Below are 17,455 nucleotides of genomic sequence, written 5' to 3' on the forward strand. Positions count from 1 at the left end.
TTTCCTATCAAGGGGAATCAGACTGTCATCTTCTAGCTCACTTGGTTTCCCAGGCTGTCCTTACTGAGCTCTGTGCCCTAACAGAGGTTGTGGCACTGGGGGAGCTTAGTGGGCCTGCACCATGGTCACCTCCCAGTGGGGAAGTAACTATGACCTGCCCAGGAAAGCTGGTCCCCATACAGGGATGATTCCCCATTTGCACAGAGCTGCTGAAGGGACTTGCATGCCACCTGTTCTTCCAATACCTCTGGGAATGTGGTGGCAGAGCATAAAGCCAGTGTAACTACACTTTTTACACTAAGGTGAACTATGATGAAGTTCACATTACATTAGAAAACCTTGAGGCCGTTCCTGCAATACCTGCCAAGGCCCAGCCTGCATAAACCAACACCGAGACAGGGACAGCACAGGATCAGGGGTTAAGTTTCTTTCATGCTTATGCCCCATCTCGCATTTTGCACCATGCTGTTGCACCACATCTGCCCCTTTAATCATAAATTATCCAGGAGCTTAAATAATTTTTCCCATGACACATAGCATGGCTTTCAAGTCCTACTAGCGACAGCCCTCCCTTCGTTTGTACTTTCCACGTGCCCTCGTTTTACTATGAGTCGACACACTTGCCCTCTCTTCCTATGACTTACACTTTCCTACCTCGGAGGACACATATATCAGAAGACACATCTGACGGCCCAGTTTATGGATATCCTCTCATACAATGGGCATTTCTCCTTTCCAGAACCACTGCTAGATAGCCATCAGGTTCAAATCAAACTCTCCATTAGACCCGACCGTGAAAAAGCAAGCGCAGAGAAGTCACCTTTGTTATAACAAAACACCCTTGAGTTGCACTTAATTCTAGTAAGCAGCACATTATCCTCGCTCACTGTACGAAGATGTGATTTATAATTTTAAAAAGCAATAATCATTCAAACCATCGGACCTGCAGCTTTGAGGCACTGCATGCTGCGGGGTGGGATTACTTCTCTTCCAATTTACCTGCAAGCACACGTCATGCCCAGCCACTCATGACAACCTGCACCTGCTTCTTGCCAGGCTGCTGCAGCCAGCAGTGTTTGGGTCTGAGAGACTCTTTTGGGGTCTGCTCCCCTCCAGCTCTCTTAGGGGCTTGCCAGTGGTTTTCATGGAGAGCAGAACGAGGCTGTATGTGTAAAAACCAATGTTGACATTTCCTTGTTTAAATATCATACATCAGAGGGGGGTCACGGGAGCCAAGGCCACCAGAAAGGGTTCCCCCACAAGCTATTATTTCCTTTTAAAAGCACCAGGGACCCAGCAGTCTCAGCGGGGCCTCACACCCGCTTGTCTGCCCTTCTCTGTGAGCTGGATGACTGCTGCTGGTGCCACTTAGCAAATACAGATGTTCAGGTCTTTTTCTTTCATCACGGGCCTCACTTATCCCTGTGCAGAGGTCTGCTACTAAATGAATGCATCGTTTAAGCCCTGTTTTCAAGGCCATGCAAAATACACACCCCGTCCACGCTCACTTCACTCTTTGCTTGCAAAAATCTACAATGCTTTCCTATCAAATTTGAAACAAATGGCATTCAAACTTATTTTAAAAATTAATTGAACCAATACATCAACAACTTTCATGTTTTCAGAGCCTGCATAGCCCTCGCCTGGGAAATTAGAACTGCAGGAGGGTAATTTTGCATTTAAATCAATGGAGCTCTCTTCCCTGACAAGGTTGCCTTCTCACTAAGCCAAGCATCTCTACCAGAGTTCCCAAGAAGGGAGACCATGAGGTGTCCTGTACCTATGGCACACCTGATCTCCCTGCCAGGAGAGTTTCCTGGGAAGCTGTGGAAGTGTAACCCTCACATCAGCACCATATGGGACAGTGCTGCTGGGCAGTCCTGCTTGCACCCTGTGCCCTAGTTCCTTTCTCTTCCCGTTTGTCCAAGCAACACCTCACCTGCTGCGCCTTATTCCATGAATTTCCCCCCATTCCTGAAGTGGGAGTGTCATGCTGAGAGTGCGCAGGCTGTCAAGGTGATATCAGACACTGAGGTAGGAAAAAGTGGGTTTGGGGACTGCTCAGAAAAAGGAGCAAAGAAAGTGATGGAAGACATGCCCTTTCCCAGGAAGGGAATGGCTGCAGGATTTATCTTTTTATCCAAACCCCTGAACAGATTTGCTGCCAAAAGAAAGATAATCCACATTATGTAGAAACACAATTACGTTCACATGAGCACACACACACAAACACACACTGTTCCCTTCTAACCACAGGACACAGACTTTGGGAGTGGTGGCCTTGGTGAGACATGGCAAAGGAGCCCATGACCAGGTCCAGGAGCTCACCTGCCTCCCTGTGCCACCAGCGTAGCACTCGTGATCATCTGCTTCTATAGACTTTACAGTTTTTCTTCCATTTTTGGGACAGAGGGGAGCAATCTGTCTTCTGTCCCTACAGAGTGCCCAGCATTCTACAGTTCCTGGCACAAAACACAACATTTGTGAACCTGGAAAGATAAAATACCACTCAAATTTAGGATATGTCAATCCCCCTACTCATTTCTGTGTGTTCTGAGCCTTACCCTAGTCCAAAACTGCTCCTTGCTGTTCTATATTTTGATAATAGGGACAGTATATTAGATGATGCAAGGCAGAATCTACCCTGAAGAAACAAGACAGCTTTCATAAACAGAGTTTCTAATAATATGAAGGCATCATTTAGGTGGTCATGTAGTGGTCTTTAAGAATTTTTGATGACAGAACTTTTGAAATAATTTTTCAGATGTGTTTTGAGGGTGGTGAGATGTCAAAACAGTGAAAAAGAGAGACAAGACTTGACAAACTGTAACTGGGAGAGCATCAAAGGTGCAAGCCTGGCTGCAGGAAGGCCTGCAGGCTGCTGGGCACTGGGTGCCTGCAGCCTGCTACTTCTTGCAGAATTAAGACAGGCAGCAAAGGGCTGGGGTTGGAAGAGGGGCCAGGGGTGCACCTGTGTTCCAGACTGAAGAAGCTTTCACACCTTCTGGTGTGCCAGCCAAGTGCTCCAAGCCACTGGGGTTTGCCCATTCTGCTTTGGTAATGTTCTTCCCTGCTTTGTTTATGAGGCTTAGCCATCACCACGTAACAGCACTTCCAGAAGATTTTAAAATGCCTTTGGAGCACCAAGGGGACAGCAGTGGGAAGACTATTGGAACAACCTTAGTCTGCGATGCTGGGACTTAGATCCATCCAGGCATTGGCTCAGTGAAAGCCAGACAGGATCAGGCTGAAAGTGGCATAATGCGCTGTTGGGAGCAAATCCACATAGTTTCAAGTACACACAAACCATTTTCTCTGGGACCTTGGAGTGCTCTACAAGAATGCTCAGGGGACCAGGTGACTTTGGCGTGGTGAATTTCAGCTGTATAACCAAGGCTTAACACTGTGACCAAGGCCCTCCCCGAGGCAGGGATGACTGCAAAGGCCAAGCCAACAGGTTGGAAGGGATTCTGTTTTCTGTTTTCATGGCTACTATCTGGTTTTCCAGCTTCTTGATATGCAGACTGCTTGAAATGTGAAGTATGTTACCATCACAATACAAGGCTGTGTTTTCCCTCCCTTCTAAAATGCTGGGTGTACCTAGTCAGAGAGCAGCTCCATGCAGAACCTGCAGCGAGGTGTGGAGACCCTGGGGCCATTTTTGCCTACTGCTCTTCAGGTTGCTCAAAAGTTTCAGTCCTGCCTTCAGACAGTGAACAACAATGCCCAGGGCTAGAAAGAGTGTTGGTATATAATACCTATACTATATCTCTCCCCTCACAAGGCAGGGACCAATCAACTACACCCAAACCCCATCAGGCCCCTGGGAAATGAGTTTCAGTATTGGTTTGCCACAAACCTTGTCCCAAATACGGAAGAAGGATCTTGTCTCAAGCTAACAACAGAAAGAGTTGTACTGACACACATTGCTGCTGGTGTCTCATTCTTGCACTCTTCTTTCAGGGGCTTCCTTGGCATGGGAGACGGCATCCCCAAACCCTCATTCACACGTTCCTACAGGACACCTTCCCAACCACAGTTTTCCCCAGACAAGAGTTACTCTGACATCTTCGCACACACACAGAGAAGGATCTTTCTGAATGCTGTATGCACCATCTTTTGCTCTCCTGCTCCCAGGCAGACCAGGGCTCGGCCTGCCCAGGCATGTGCCACACCACACCTCTTCCCCATGGTCTGCCCAGAGTCCATCCCCATTTCCTGCACCTTCCACTGTGCCAACACCATCCATTTCTGGAGGACCAGAGCAACTTCTCTGGTGCAATAGGAGCACATGAACCATTTCCCTCCTAGCCAGTCCTCTCTGCTGTGCTCCAGCAGGACTGGCACAGTGCTCTGCTCCTTAAGCAGCCCTCAGACATACAGGCCAGGTTACAGATTTTTGCCTCTCTGACTTTTGGGCTGCACAGGCAGCTGGCTTGCTGCTGTGCCCCTTTGCTTCCTCTGCCATCCCTGATGCGTTAAAACTTCCTCCAAAGGCCCAGGGGTGGAGGAGAGCAGAGGGAGAAGGCAGAGGTCAGTGAGAAACTGGGAATAGGATCACTCCAGGGTGCTGGTGATGAGCATGAAGGCTGCTGGTCAGCTCTGCAGGCACAGGGCAGTCGGGAGCAGGGGCCGCGGGCTGGGAGATGTCACTTGCCTGACCTGGGGCCGGGGCCATCACCGGGCTGGGGACAAACCGCCCAGGCTGGCTCCCGTCGGGGGGCAGGGGCACGGCTCGGACACCGCTCCCAGCTCCACGCCGTGCTGCGCTTTCCCCCCGCGGAGCCGGGCACGTCTCACCGGGACGTCTCTCGGGCCCGCAATCTTCCCGGCTGGCTTAGCCCGGAGCCCTGTCCCGCTGCTGCCGGCCCCAGCCCCGACGGCACGGCCCGATCCTGCCCTGCCTGCCTCGCCCAGGGTTACGAGGTGGTGCTGGACCCGGGCAGGGTTTTCCGGGCTGAGGAACGAGGCCTAAAGCAGCCCGAGCCAAAACCCTGCTGTGCAAGTCACCCCTGTCCTGGGAAGAGCCTGCGATATCCTGGCTGCCTGGGGGTAGCAGGGAGCTCCAGAAAATACCAAGTGCGTGCTTGGACTGCATCAAAGGTATTTATTTTGATTGTCCCTTGGCTATAACTTTCATCGTTCGCCTTTGTTTTATAGCTGCTCAAGTTTACTTGCAGAATTAAGACAGATTTGGGGGGGAGGGGGAGGAAGGGGGTAGGAAGCCTTTGTTCTCCGGAGTGTGCTTGTCTTACTTTTGCATCATGTGGCCCGAGCGGCACACACACACATCCCCCCCGCCCCGACCGTATTTACTCTATCTCGAGTGAGTCCTTTGAAGGAGAGGGCAGAGTCGTCGTTAACCCCCTGCGTGCCTGCCGGGCCCTCCGCCGGCAGAGCCCGCCTGTGGCGGGGACGCAGCCGCTCCTGAGTCCCGGAGCCGCGGGTGTCGCTTTGACGGACGGCATCACTCGTGTGTTTGTCCCCCCAAAAAAGCCCACAGCAGCCATCCCGTGGCGGTCTCCACTCCAGCAGCACGCACGGGGATCCAGCGGCATGGGCCTCTCGGAGAGAGCCCGGGGATACCCCTTGATCACTAGCAGACTGGGCTGCTTGCACGGCGCTGGAGATGCCTACAAACTCGAAACAGCTGCCGGGCTTTGCTCTGGCCTGACTGCTAAAATACGCCGATCTCCTTTTAATCTGTTTCATATTCACAAATTAAGCACTTAGCCTAGGTAATAAATCATGAGGCAGTTTATGAGGCTAGCAGGAGACAAACAAGTGGAAAGGGAAAACAATCGCCTAAAAGTAGATTCCGTAGAACTGAAAATATAACTCGGAAATGTAACCAGTGTAACTCGGAAAACCTAGCCCGCGCTCCCCGGGGCGGCGGCAGCGCCCGCGGCCCCGGCAGGGCCCCGCCGCTGGCGGGGGGGGCCGCACCGGGACCGGCCGAACCCGCACTTGTCGGCGCAGCAGGGCTCCGGTGGCACCCCGGGCTCCGGCCTTTGTCTCCCCGGGTACCGGCCGCCCACACCGGCTCCACCTGGGAGAGACTTCCGCGGCAGTCGGCCTGGAAATAATGACTCGAGCTGGCGATAGCCTCGTCTTGCACACACGCACACCGGCTCGTCTCTGCCTGGGGCGGGGGGGGAAGAAAGTGATGATGGAAAAAAATAAAGTGCGGGCTTGTCTCACAGCGAGCCGCCCGCGCAGGATGTGGCACTGCGCGGTGTCCCCGGGGAAGGCAGCCCCGGGAGGTGCCGGGGGCTCCGGAGCGCACGCTCTTGGCCGCCAGGCGCAGGGGAGGGCAGCAGCTGGAAAGTAGCGCCTGGGCTACCGGAGTTGTCCCCTGCTCGTCTTTCCGGATGGCCAGTGGAGGGACACACGGCCCCCAGCCCCCCGTGGGGCCACTGTCACGCTCAGCACCCATGGGCGTTGCGGGGCTGGGGCCCCGGAGGGCAGGTCCCAGCCCAGCCCCTCTGCTCCTGCGGCGGGAAAGGGAGGCGGGCGAGCTGCAGAAGCGCCGGCCGGGCGCTGGCAGCGGGGCCAGGGCACTGCTGCCCGCGGCGGCAGCCCGGGATTCCCCGGCGCTTTGCCCAGAGGCTCTTCCCGGGAGAGCCGCCAGCCACTCCGGGGCACGAAGCCGAAGTCCCCCAGACAAAAGATCCGACGCTAAGACCCCTCCTGACAAAGTCGCAGCATGCCGAAAGTATTTCACCAGAGAGTTTTCCCCCTCCCCCGGCGGAGCTCCGCACCGGGCCGGTGGCGCCCAGCCGTGCCGTGCCGAGCCGTGCCGAGCCGTGCCGAGCCGAGCCGTGCCGAGCTGTGGTAGCGGGGCCGCAGCCGGCTGCGGGAGGGGGAGCGAGCAGGGGAGGGCGGCAGGGCTGCTGTGTGGGGGACGGTCGGGAACATCCCCCGGGAGAGGTGAGGGGGGAGTGGACCCGTGATTTAAAGGAACTCCCGCGAAAGGGAGCGACACAGACCTGCGGCCGTCCGCCGAATCCAGTCTGCCGAGCTGTGGGTGCGAAGAGACGCTGTCAAGGGCTATTTATCTCTCGCCGGAGCGGCGGCTCCGGTCCCCGCATCGCCCGCCGGTAACAATGGCAGCGGCCGGCGGCTTTCCACGCGCCTGGGAGGCGGAATGGATGGCGGAAGATGCCGCCGCGCTCCGCTCACACGGGCTCGTTCATGCATCCCTCTTGGCCGGAGCCTCTCGCTACTGCCGCTCCGCCGAGAGCTCTGGCCCGCTCCCCCCGCTCCCCCTGCTCCTCCACCCACCCCCCACAGCCCGCCCTTCCCCAATTTTCCATTTTCAGGACTTTGGCACCGAGCCAGACATGTCAGGAGGGGATGAAACTTGACACAGAGATCTCAACCCAGAGCGATTTCCTCCTACCCCCGCCCTTCCCACCTCCCCCGCCCCCGTCCCCAGCCCCTAAGTTAACTTGAAGATAGTTTGGCAATATTTCAGTTTGAAAAGAAGGGGAAATTGCAGGTCACTGGTGCATGGTCGGGCCGGGTGCATTTTTTTAATTTAAAACGGTAGACATCGAGGCCTGAAAAGCATCTGCAGCCCGTGCACTTTAGCTGCTCCTCCCGGCCGCGGCGCGGTTTAACCCCTGTGTGCCTCGGCCGCCTGCCCAGCGCCGCCGGCGTCCCCTGCCCGGAGGGGCTTCGGACCGTCCGGGCAGCAAGCCCGGCGCGGAGCTGCGGAGGGCGGCGGAGCCGAGCGCTTCCCCCGCCTTCCCCCCCCCGGGCCCCTTCGCCACCAAACGCCGGGGCTGGGTAGTGCCCGCCGGCAGGATGAGGCCCCCGGCGCGGAAGGGCGGCCAAGCGACAAGGAGCTCGCCGAGGGGGTCCTCCCGCGCTCCCCGCTCCCCCCGCCCACGTCTCCGCCCTCGGGCGGACGAGGCAGCGCTCCCGCCGTGCCCCCGCAGCGCCCGCGGGGCAGTCCGGGGCCCCGAGCCATGGGAGGGATGCTCGGCTGCTCCTTCCACCCTCAGCCGGCCCTGGGACACAGCCGAGGGCTTCCCCCGCCCCTGGCCAGCTGGGCGTGCTGATAAGGGCGAGCGATAAGGGGGGGCTGGAGGGTGGGGAGGGGGACGGACGCGGAGTGAGGGAGGGAAAACTCCCGAAACGAGGCGAGCAGGGAGCGGAGCCCGAGCGAACTCCGGGGAGGATGCCTCAGCACTTTCTCTATTATGCATTTCCAGCACAAGGAAAGCTAATTCCTCCGCTGAGGGCCTCAATCAGGCATTTATTTGACACTCATGATGCATGAACGGCTAAACACTAGTCTAAGCGGAGGATCAGCCGCTAGTTTATAGCTCGCGAGGTTTTTTTTGATGCAGGTGAATTATGTTGATCTCTGAATGCCTCGTACTCCTGGTGGCGGCCGGGGGATGGGAGGGGGAGAAGGGGAGGAGAGAAAAATAAAACAAGAAGAGGGAGAGTGTGGGGGAGATGAACTTCTTCAAGCTCCCCTACTGCACACCCGGGAAACAATTTGGCCGGGAGTTTTGGCTGGCACCCCTCCTCACGGCCCTTTCCTGACCCCCAGTCTTCCCCTGCTGTTCCCTCTCGCCCCTCCACGCTGCGAGCTGGCCCGGCTGAGCCCCTCAGACACTGCACCGGGCCGGGCCGGGCCGCTCTGCGGGGCCTCCCCACGCCGCGGCGGGGAAACGCTCCCCCGGGGATGGGAGAAGTAGCGTGGAGTGGGGAGAGTCACGGAGACATGGAGGGGGGAGAAGAGGAGGAGGAGGAGGGGAGAAACCATATGGAGCAGGAGGGAGGGAGGCGACACGGAACGAGCGAGCCGGGAGAGGGGGGAAGCAGTGGGAAGCCGGGTGGCCGCCCCGGTCCGGGGCACTGGGGCGGGCGGGGGCGGCCCCCGAGGGGCCCGTGGGGGTTCGGCAGAGCGTCGGCCAGGCCCTGCTGCCCTCCCTCCCTCAGGGCTTCACTTTCTCTCCCTCTCCCCCACGCTCTCCCGGGCACTGCCCTTTATTCCCCTCGCCTCCCCCCACAGGAGAATTTATTTTTAATTTCTTTTTTCCCTCCTGCTGGCCTCTTTCCAACTGTTGTTCCAGGACCGAAAAAAAAATAACAATTAAGTAGGAGTCATGTCTTGTGACTTGCACAATCTCTTCTAACGCCTGAGTTCAATTTTACACAACATTTAATACAAATATTAAAAATCAATAAATCAGGGAGGTTGTTAATGAAATGTTACAGTGAGTGTGTGTCACCAGATAGGATTTTGGTGGGAAACATGTCTGATTTAGCAAAAGCTGAATGCAGTTGTATTATTTATCCTTCTGCTAAAAACAAAAGATAAAGGTGTTCATTAAATCATATCAAATCGAATTAAACTCTATTGGCGGGTCCCTCCAGCAGAACAGAAGTATGAAAAGCAGGGGATGGAAAATGAATCTCAATGCATCTCTTGACAACGGAACAGGAATCGGAACGCATTAAAAATAAATCAGAGCGCTGCTGTAGGTCACAACAGAAGGATTCGACTGTAGTGGAATAATGGGACGAGAGACAGAAAGGCAGAGACTCCCCTGCAGGTACACCCCGGCACTAGAAGGGCAAGCCAGATTTTTTTAACGATAGGTCACACCAGGTCTGTAAGAAACAATCTTTGCCCCATTCACGCTGCCTCTTCATGTCCTCCTTCCCTGGCTGGCGGGGCTGCAGTGCTCCCTTCTCGGCATGCTGCCAAGTCAGCATTTGCAGGCTGGTGGCTTTGCCTGTCGGCCCCCCAGCCCGGGCCTTTGCACCTCTCCCTTTTCTGCACCCTGGCCTGTCCCCGCTCTCCCTGCCTCAAATCTGCCGTGCCTTAGCCTGGCCTATCGCACTCTTCAGCTGCTCCCCGTGACCCGCCTCAGCCCTTGCAGGAGTCCTCGGGAGCCGTCTGCGGAGCGATCTGCCAAAAAAGCTGGCACTGCCCGGGCGGGGCGGAGCGGGAGCGCCGCTGGCAGCGCCACCGCCCTGCCCGGCGCCCGTCCCGGGAGCAGCCCCCGTTGTCGCCAGCTGCGAGGAGTGGCGTGGGGTGACGGCACCGCGGGGATTCTCCCCTCTGCCGTGATGTGGCCGACCGGTGATGGAGGCCATGTAGCACCCCTGGGAACCCAGGCCGCGGCTGCGTCGAAACTCGAGGGGCGCGGTTCGCTCCCGTTCTTCCTCCCGGCGTGGCCCCAGCCCGAGGCCCCGGCTCGGGCCGTGCTGCAGTGGGAACCATGGCAGCGGCAAGAGATCCTCTCCTGCCACCGCCATGCCGGGAAAGAAAGGTCTGTGACCGCCGGGACGAGTGTTGGCGGCCTCTTCTCGAGCTCTCGTCCAGCTTCCCCAGGCTTGGACTTCGCTCCCGGCTCTCCTGACACAGCTCCTTTCGTCCTCTGCTGAGGGCGTGCAGAGTCCCTTCCTCACCCCGAGGGCTTTGGGGCTGTTCTGGCTCTGTTAAAAACTGGATGCAGAAGTGATGTCCCCTGCGAGCCCTCCGCGAGCAGAGGGGCTGCACAAGCCCTGCTCAGGCGGGGCCGCCTCTCCCCCTGTGTGGGCCTGTGGAGGCCGACAGTGCGGAAAGGCTCGGGAAGAGCGATGGGAGGAGGAGCGGACCCCCGCCCCCCACCCCCTGCCCGGGCTCGTTCCTCGAGGCAGACGTGAAGGCCGGTCGGGGGCCAGTGCCACTGGAGAGGCTGCGAGATCAGCTCTGCCCTGCCGCCTGCAGAGCCGGGAGGGAGCGCGGCGGCGGCGGGAGGCGGCGGGGAGGCTGATGCGCGGCAGCCGAGAGCGCTGGGCACGGAGCCCGGAACGCGCCGCGAGAGCGGGAGCGCGGCGCCCCCGCGGTGCGGCCAGCGGGGCCGACACGGCCGAGCCCCGGCGGCCGAGGGAGCGGGAACCCCCGGGCACGGCTGCAAACCCTGCGGGAGACGCCGTCTTGGCGCTTCACGATCGGGAGGCTCCGCTCCCGCTCCCTCCACCTCTCCCTTCCTGCCTGCCCGGGGCCGGCCGCGCCGCACAGCAGCGGTCAGGCAGCGTGCAGCACCGCCGGAACGCGATAAACAAGGGTGGCCATCTGCCCTCCGCCCGCTGCCAGCCCGCGGCACCGCGCCCGCCGGCGCAGGGGGGTGCTTGCCCCGTCCCGGGGCCGCGGGAAGCCGGCGCTCCGCGGCGGCGAGGTGAGGGGTCAGGGGGCCCGAGATGCTCTCCGCGGCCGCACGCTCGCCCCGCGGACCGTGCCGCGGGCTCATCTCGCCGGGAGCGCAACTTCTGCTCCGACCTGAAGTTGCAGCTCCTCTGTTTGTTTATTTCCCCGGCCGCGGTGGCCGGCTGCCAAGCACGCCGACCTTGCCTATTAAAAACCCATTTCTCCTGCCCTGCGCGGAGCAGCAGTTTGCTCGCCGCGCTCTGTTGTTCCGTTAAAATAAAGCGCTGCGAAGTCTGCTCGAGGGTGCCGGGGGACGCTGCTAATGGGGGGTGCTGGTGGAGCTCTGCAGCTTCACCCGCTCCGCCCGGGGCCACCGCGGTCCCCGGGGCGCCTCCCGGCGCAGCCCGCGCCGGCCGCCGCCGTACGCCGGGATCGCGGCGGGGCGGGGTGACCGCCGCGCTCCTCGGCCAAGCCATTTCCTGCCCTTCGGAGCCGCGGCCCCTCTCCGGCGGCCAAGCAGCGGCTGGGTCTGGCTGGGGGACGGCGGGCATCGGGGCTGGGCAGAGAGGTCGGAAAAACCAACACGCGGCAGCGGTGGCGGAGGGCAGCGGCTTGATCCCATTAGCCTCGTCAAGCCGAGCGGCTGAGCCGGAACAGCGGGGTCACCGCTGCCAGGGCCGCCCCGGGGCGCCGGCCAGAATGGCGAGAAGGCGATGCTGGGTTCCTCCCCTCCTTCCTCCCGTGTCCCTCGGGGTCCCCACGCCCTTATCAGCCGAGACAGCCGAGGAGGGCCGCGGAGGGGTCGTTGCTGCGTACCCACCTCCGGGGCCAGCAGCTTTGTGTCGCTGCGCTCGGGGCCTTTTCTCCTCGCCGCTTTGTTCGGCGGCGGCTCTGCCCGCCCCAACGCGCTCCGGCCAGCCCGATCCGGCCGGGCCCCGGCTCGCAGCTCCCTCAACCTTGGCACTACCCCTGTGCTCAGAGCCTCCTCCAATACCCGAGGGTGGCCTCTCTCCTCCTCTAGGACGATCTAGAAGTCGTCCGAAGCAAGTCGCTTTTAGAGCAGATACAACAATAAAGTATATTGAAATAAGTCTGCGGTTGGTGAGTTTCCAGCGATACTTAATGGCACTCGCGGTAAACAGTCCCTCTCTGTGCGAGCGGGGAAAATCATCCAGACACAAGCACATTCCACCCTCTTTAGGGCTCCCTGGCTGTTATTATAGTTATTGCATTACTCTGGTGTAAGCCTTTTGTAACTAAGCTTCTATAAAGCCCCGCTTACAAGCACCCTGATTAGAATTTTCCTTGCCAGTAACCAAAGGCCACCCGCTTTCCAGTGCTATACAGAGGGAGCCGTCAACAGCCACCCCTCTGAATGTACGCTTTGTTCCTGGCAACAAGGAAACGAGTGGGCTTCTATTGGGGAGAATGCAACCCTTCTTTTAAATATCACACAGCGAGAGCTGATGGGGCACTGGGCTTCGCAGAGGCTGCGATGGAGGGAGAGAGACACGGCGGGGTCACGGGAGCGCGGAGTGGCAGAGCCCTAACGCTACCCACGGAGCGGCTGCCACTCAGCCGACGGCCGGAGGATCATCTGGCTGATCCCGGCTCAGGGGCGGGCGGGGACGGAGCCGGGGCCTGGAGGGAGGAGAAAAGGAGGACGCCGGATAATGGTTTCCCAGCAGCACACTCCGCTCCGGCACCCTGTCTGCCAGCTCCCCAAGCAAGGGGAGAGCAGCGGTTCGCAGGCCCGGGGTGAACCCCAGTGCAGGGAACGGTGGTGACCTTCCTAGGAGCTCACCCGGCATCCCCGTCCCGAACCCGTCCATCCGTCCCGCCGCCCCTCCAGGGACGCTTGATGCCCTGGGAAAGTAAACGCCGAGGGAGCGTTAGGACATCGCCATTTCCGCACACACGGCTTAGCTGCCGGGCACCCCCATTTGCAGGGAGGAAGAATCCCCCGGTGGCGAGGAAGGAGCCCGGCTCCCCGGGGCACTCTCTGCGTGCAGCTGCGGCGCTGGCAAGCGAGCGGGAGGCGAGCGGCCTCCTTGGGAAGGCTCCGCAGCCAGCCCAGCTATTGTGAGCCCCGAGAGCCCGTCTAGCCGGGTGTGAGTGATTACTGTGGTGTGTCCAACGTGGATGTTAGTGACATTACTGAGGAGGTGAGAGCTTGGCGCTCAGAGGGCCGAAATGCTGGGCTTTCGCTTTCATTCAGGATGTGTGTAACACAGAGCCTTTTCTCAGCTCGTCTGATTTTTAACTTCCTCTAAACCTCTCTCTCTCTCTTTTATTTCCTTTGCTCGGGGAGCAGCAATGAGAGACCGAGAGGAAACACGCTGCTGCTGTGCAAAATGTGGACCATGTGTGGGAACTATTTACTCAGAGTGCAACTGCAGGCACCAGGCGAGGGACTGGCAGAGCCGGGGGGGGTGGAGAGCGAGGCTACATTTCTCTCGTGCCTTCCCCCTCCTTGTCTTCTCCAAAGCCAAACCACGTCGCTCTGTGTGTAACGGTGCGTTTTACTGACTTCTCGCTGAGCTTGTGTTGGGGTTTTTTTGTTTTGTTTTGTTTTGTTTTCAGTCCAAGGCTTTCACGACATGCTTTTGTGCCTCACCCATCTCAAGCCTCAAGCAAAGGGTTAAATCTTTGGAGCCCTGTAAGGAACCAGAGGGGAGGAAAAAAAAAAAGAAATAAAAAAGAAAAAGAAAGAGAAAGGTGGGGGGGAAAGGAGTGAGAGCGTGAAGAAGTGAGCAGAGAGGGCTGCACGGTCCCCTGATCGTCCTTTTGACGGCTGCAGAATAATAAAAATAATTAATAATAATCCCTAGCCTTTCTTTTCTATTTGGCTGTACCAGGAAGTGCCTCTGGCCTTGAAACTCCCTATTACCTCTCTTCCACCAACCCCCGTCCTTTCCTTGGGAAGTGAGAAGAAAAAGGTCTGCAGCTGACAAATATTATCCATCCTTTTCATCGATCGGAGCATATACAGATGTGATAGCTTGATGTACGCTGCAAACCGGCTGATCCATCGCTTTCTCCCTCTCTGGCTGGCTCTGGTTCGGCCCCCTCCTCCTCCTCCCCCTTTGTTCTCCCCCCCCCCCCTTCCCTCTCTTTAAATAGATTTCAAGGCGCTGCCTGTTGGAGAGCAGCTCTCCAGAGAGAGCGAGCTATTGCTTTCCTGCCGATAGCCTCCCCCCTTCTCCAGTTTCCAAACAGAAAACAATCCCCGGCCCGAGGAACCTGTGCTGGGCCTGGCGGAAAGAGTTAAACTAGCAGCGGAGAGCGAGATAAGGAGGCAGCTCGCTGCACCATCGCTTTCTAGTCCTGTGTTTAAAAAAAAATAAAAGGATTAAAAAAGGAAAAGAAAATAAAATTAAAAAAATAAAGAAAAATGAAATTAAAATAAATAATAAACAAATTAAAATACAATTCGTGGCTCCGCGTCCTGCATTGCACGAGGAGCAGAGGCAGTTTATCCCAGGACAGCGCCCGAGCCGGTCCCGGCGGAGGCGCCCCGGGCTGACCGGCACGGCGCGGCTCGGAGCGGGCGGGCGGCTGCGAGGCGGCTGGCGGCGCGAAGCGAAAGGGTTAAGCCTCCCCTCCACCGCCCTCCTCTCTCGCCAGAGAATAAGCGCTCGCACGAAGCGTTTCTGAGGAGGCAGGCTGCGAGCAGGCCTTTCGCAGCGGATCCATGGCTACCTCGGTGCTTGCCGGGGAAACGCTGACCCTCCCCCGGTGCCGTGCGCGGCCAGCGCGGGCCGCTGCCAGGCACTCGCCATCAGTTTTTGGAAAGGTTAGCCAAGGTCCCCGGCCCTCGCAGACGGGAGGCATTACGAAACCACCTTTGTATCTGCAGGAACTTACATAAAAAACAGGAGAGAAGGAGGCGAAGGAGAGAGAGCAGCTCTCTCCAGGCGGGCAGCGAGTGGACTGGGGGCTCTGCCCGGGCGGCTGTGGGGACCCCCACGTACCCCTCTCTTGGCCAGGGCACCGCGCTGCCCCGCAGGCAGCTCGCCCGCGGAAGAGCCGGAGTAGCCCTCGTCGCCAGCCCCCCCAGACCTGCCCGGTGCTCGTCCGGTGCCGGGGAGAACCAGCCGGCGGCGGGGCTGCCGAGGCGAAAATGGAGTGGGAGGAGGGAAAAGTGCTATCCGGAGAGCTGTTGTGACAGATGCTAGGCTTTGCCCTGCGCGTGCTGGTGAGAGAAGGAGTTAAAAGCAAGCTGCTTTTTCGATCGAGCTGCTTCCCCGAGCGTCTGAAGGAGCGGCTTGCTAGAAAGCCGTCCATCAGCAACCAGTCCAACCTGCCCGTGATAATATGCGATCAACACCAAATCACCCCCGCTAGGCACGATCCATCATCGCTACGATGCGATGGGCCCTTGTATGGATGTGTCTACACGGGGGGCGGGCGGGGAGAGAAGGGGAGGGAGCGGAAAAGAGAGAGGGAGAGTGTGTGTGGATGTGTGTGCGAGGAGGGGACCGCATCATTCACGGGAATGGGAATCGCCGCCTCCCCCGGTTCTCAGCGACCGGAGCTGCCCGAGCCAGCGGAGCCGAAAGTTGCTGGGCCGGGACTGAGCGGGGAGCCTGGCACACGGCCTCGCCGCCGCCTCCGACTGACATCAGCCTCCCCTCCCCCTCCTCGCTCCTCCTGGGCAAGCTTGACTGGCGTAAAATTAATAATTAATAGGGTGAAATTGATTAAAGGGCTGGGCGCGCGATGGGGGCGCTCGGAGAGCCCTTCCCCTGCCTGGTCGCTCCGCATCCGCCTCCCCGCCGGCAGCGGCCCGGGAGCGGGGACTGGCCGCCGCCGGCGAGCCAGGGGAGCTCCGGGGCAGCGCAACCCGCGCAGGAAGGAAAAGGGCGGCGGGGACCGGGGAGGAGGAGGAAGGCGGCTGCTGCAGCAGCCAACCCCGCTGGGTGGCTGGCTGCAACCGAGATCGGCCGCACAGGCGGCGGCGGCGGCAGGCGGGGGCTGGCCCCGGGGCTGGCTCGGCTCAGCGCAGCTGGGTGTGTGTGTGCGTGAGTGTGTGTGTGTGTACAAAGCCGGGTCCCGGGAGCTGCCCGAGGGCGGTGCTCGGCAGCACAAGGCCAACCCCCCCGGGCCCCCCCGCTTCTCCCCCGCCGTGATCAGTCTCTGCCACGGAGGGAGTGGGGAACCGCAGGGGACGCGGCCGGGCCAGCGCACGCCTCAGCCTCCAGCCCCGCGGAGGTGGGAAAGGGTTAAACGTTGGAGGGAGACGGGGAGGAGGACGGGGGATGGGGAGCGAGGGAGGGGGGGCCGCCGAGCACAGCGCTGAGCGCAGGGAAACCACAGCGCACCTGGGCTCGGCTCGGGAGCCGGAACGAGCCGCCGCCTCCTCCTCCCTCTTTCCCTCCCTCCCGCCCTTCCTCCAGCTCGGTGCCTGCCTGGCCCATATCGCGGCTCTATCTCTGCAGCAGCGGGAGCTCAGCTCCTCTCTTTCTATCAGCTGCTCCCTCTAACCCCAGTGACCCAGATAAGAGCAGCGGCCTCCCCCCACGCCCCCGCCCGCAAGCGCGCCGGGGGCCCCGGTCCTGCTTCTCGCCGGCCCTCCCTGCCCTCCGCGCCGCCTCCCGCTGCCTCCCTGCGGGGCCGCGGGGCCGCCCCCGGCCGGCAGCCCCAGCGGGTTCCTCCCGGCCCCGCGGCTCCGGCCCCGACCTCCGCGGGAGGCAGCGAACCTGGCCCCGCGCCCGCGCCCTCGCTGGGCTCTTTCCCCCCCGGCTGGGGCGGCGCTGCTCCCCGGTGCCCCTCTCGGACTGCTTGGGGTTATTGTTTGCCTGCGCTGCGTCAGCCGGCCGTCAAAATAATAATTAAAAGCAAACAAACACCCCGATCCGGTCTTTCCTGGACACGCGGGTCGGAGCCACCGCAGCCCAAGTGTTATTATTCCCGGGCTGGAAATAGCCCTGGCTCCGCCCTGGACAATCGGCTGTCAGAGGCCTCTTCTCTGCCCTCCCTGGAGGCCCTTCCCTGCCCTGCTTTATTTACTTTTGAAGTGTCTGGATTGATGGAGAACTGCGAACGGCACTTTCTTCCCCCGGCTCCCTCCTGCACCAGGGCTCCGCCGGAGCCTCTTACCGCACCCGGCGCTCCGCGCCAGCGTGACCCAAGATAACCCGGCCCCGGGGAGGCCGGGGCCATCGGGGGAGGGCGCTTGGCAAACCAAACCAAACCAAACACATCGATCCGTCCCCGGCCGGGCCGCAGAAGCCCAGGGCGGTAGTGGGGGGTACCGGGGCACCCCTCGGACGGGCGGGGGGAGCTGCAGTCCCA

General features: G+C 59.8%; 1 protein-coding gene across 1 annotated transcript in view; it reads right to left on the bottom strand.

Moving 5' to 3' along the window:
* BCOR (BCL6 corepressor) overlaps positions 1–7,246 on the bottom strand; it is an 82,646-nt gene extending 75,400 nt beyond the window's left edge. The window contains exon 1 of the mRNA XM_063393022.1: positions 6,990–7,246. The gene's annotated coding sequence lies outside the window, so the exon portion shown is untranslated. The remainder of the gene's footprint in view (positions 1–6,989) is intronic.
* Positions 7,247–17,455: the final 10,209 nt, after the last annotated feature.

The sequence above is a fragment of the Prinia subflava genome, chromosome 3 (assembly GCF_021018805.1).
Source record: "Prinia subflava isolate CZ2003 ecotype Zambia chromosome 3, Cam_Psub_1.2, whole genome shotgun sequence".
Classification (NCBI taxonomy): domain Eukaryota; kingdom Metazoa; phylum Chordata; class Aves; order Passeriformes; family Cisticolidae; genus Prinia; species Prinia subflava.